Consider the following 2,753-nt stretch of genomic DNA (forward strand, 5'->3'; position numbering starts at 1 on the left):
TAATATGAGCTGCTGTGTGGTACAGCCTGACCAACAAGTTTGTTTTGCTGACTGAGCTTCTAGTATTTCATGAGTCTCTTACTTAGCATTGAATGCACTGATTGATTGAGCGGTTAAGAGATGGCCCAGTGTGTGTGACGAGTTATCTACTGCTCTCTCTGTTGTTAGTCCTGTGCATCTTTCATCATGTCAGCTTATTAGTAATCTATGATTGCCAAGCTCTCTCCTCCCTTCATCCGTCTACTGCAAAATTTCTGCACTGCCATCAAGAAAGACTTGATTTCTTACCCCTGCTCTTGGCTGGAGTACCAGCTTACCTTTGCCAAGAACCACAACCATCTCGCTGGAGAAGGCGCCACTGATGTCGTGGCGAGCGGCTGGTGAGGGTCCTAGACTTTTTACATCTTGGTGTTCCCTGGACCCTGTTGGACCCGGTCCCCTTCACCTGGTGTCAACCTTGGGTATCTGCGGCATCTTGCACAGATTTCACCTACGTCTCCCACTGCTGTTTCTACAGACGTGGTGCCCATTAGAATAGGTCTGGTGAATTTAAGGTCCATCGTGAATAAAACTTCTATCCTTAAGGAATGTTTCATGTCCCAGAGTTTGGACCTTCTCAGCGTTAGTTAAACACAGACCTCTCCGGGTGAGTCCAGTGTGTTTTCAGAATTATTACCCCACTGTCACTCATACTTTAATACCCAGAGGTCCTTGGGTCATGGAGGAGTTTTGCCGACTGTTTTCTCCAGCTTTGAACCGAGCCTTTTACGAGTTGAGCCTCTTCCGTCCGCTGCTGTGCAAAGCGATCTATTGGTCACCAAAGTATACAACAAAGATTTTTTGTGGGAATTTTCAGACTTCTTGGATGAAATTATGTCAAAATATGAGCAAGTTTTAATTGTTAGGGGGAGTTAAAATTCACATGTGCTACTCTGGAAAGCCTCTGGTAAAAGACTTCTTAGACTTATTGGACTCCTTTGGCCTCACTCAGTTGGTGAACGGCCCGACCCATGAATGTACCCACACACTGGATCTCGCTTTATCTTAAGGTTTACCCATTTGTAATTTATTCAAACTCTTTGCTCTTGCTCGGTGCTGACATGTTTTTACTCTTCAACGGCTGCTCATGTCTCCACTGTTTTTAATAATTTAGACTTGCAGCCCTCTGTGTCTTCCAGCACTGAGGAGCTTTCCCTGTAATTTAATTCCTTGTGCCATACGCCATAATACTGTTGTAAATTCTGTGGCTCCAATTAAAACCAGGCTGATCAAAGCCCAGATCAGACCCTTGGTTAAGTGATCATACCCGTGCCATCAGATGGGAGTGCAGGAGAAATGAAAGTTGAAGATGGACAAACTGCAAGTCTCTTCTGAGACTGAGAGCTGGTGTTGTTTTCAAAGAGCTGTGGAAACTGCAAGAGCAAAACATTTTTCCGACATCATTGCTGCTAACGCTCACAACCCCCTTGTCCTTTATAATACATTAACACTGCTTTTAATGCCCACGTCCCTCTGAAAGCTTACAGAGAACTCTGATCATTTTGTTAACACGGAGCTTTCTCTTGCCTCCCATCATCGGTCCATCTTGCTCCCCTGCCTGGCTGTCTTTGATCACTTAGAGCTTATTTCCCTTTCCTCTCTTGAGAAACTGGTTACCAGTATGAAACCAACTGTGATGTCGTTCCTCCACATCTTCTTAAGGTTGTTACTACTGTTGGTCTTTTTATCCTTAATGTCATTAATGGTAATTTGACCTCCAGCCATTTTAAACATGCTGTGGTGCAACCCGTGTTGAAGAAACCTGACATTGACCCTTCTGCTTTGTCTAACTTTGGCTTTTTTCCCCCAAAATCTTGGGAAAGATCGTTTACACCCAGCTGAAAGCCTTCCTGGATGAATGTAAAATTTTGGATTTAAAACAAACCACAGCAGTGAATCTGCTCTTTTAAGGGTTTTTAATAACATATTTTTAGCAATGTTTTCTGGGAACAGAGTTTTCCTTGTCTTTTAAATTTACAGCTGATGACCATAACATTCTCATCTCCAGACTGGAGCAGTGGGTTCAGTTCTGCAATGGTTTAGGTCTGACCTCTATGAGTCTTCAGAGGGATCATCGTCGCTGCTTCCCTGGGTCCTCGGATCATGTCTCACTGTTCGTATTTCGCCATTCATTAACTTGTCATTATGCTATACAGAGTCTACCACAGTGGCCTGCAAAACCCAACCCAATCATTCCCTGGGGGTTCCTCGGGGTTCCATTCATTGTCCTCTACTGTTCTCTCTGTATTTGCTGCCACTTGGTGCTAGTTTTAGAAAGCATTGTGTTTCATTTATATGCTAATGACCAGAGATGGGCAGTAACGCGTACTTGTAACGCGTTACTGTAATCTGATTACTTTTTTCAAGTAACGAGTAAAGTAAGGGATTACTATTGCAAAAACGGTAATTAGATTACCGTTACTTTCCCGTAGGAACGCTGCGTTACTGCGTTACTAAAACCGTGATTTTTTGCGAGAATGTCTCAGACAGTGACGTAAGCGAGTGCGACGTTCGTGACAACAGCTGTGTGCAGATCAACAATGGATCACATATCGAGTGAGAGAGAGTATGAGCGTGCAGCGTTTAAAGCGTGGAAGTACTGACCTTACTTTGAGTTTGATTCCATAAAAAGTGACAAAAACATTAGGTCCGCTGTGCGTGGGAAGAAAACTTCTTTTTACAGCGAAAAAACCCTAAACTTCCAGAACAAGCAG

This window comes from Haplochromis burtoni, unplaced genomic scaffold, assembly GCF_018398535.1.
Source record: "Haplochromis burtoni strain Fernald_Lab_line unplaced genomic scaffold, NCSU_Asbu1 Contig_1741, whole genome shotgun sequence".
In the NCBI taxonomy this organism is placed as follows: domain Eukaryota; kingdom Metazoa; phylum Chordata; class Actinopteri; order Cichliformes; family Cichlidae; genus Haplochromis; species Haplochromis burtoni.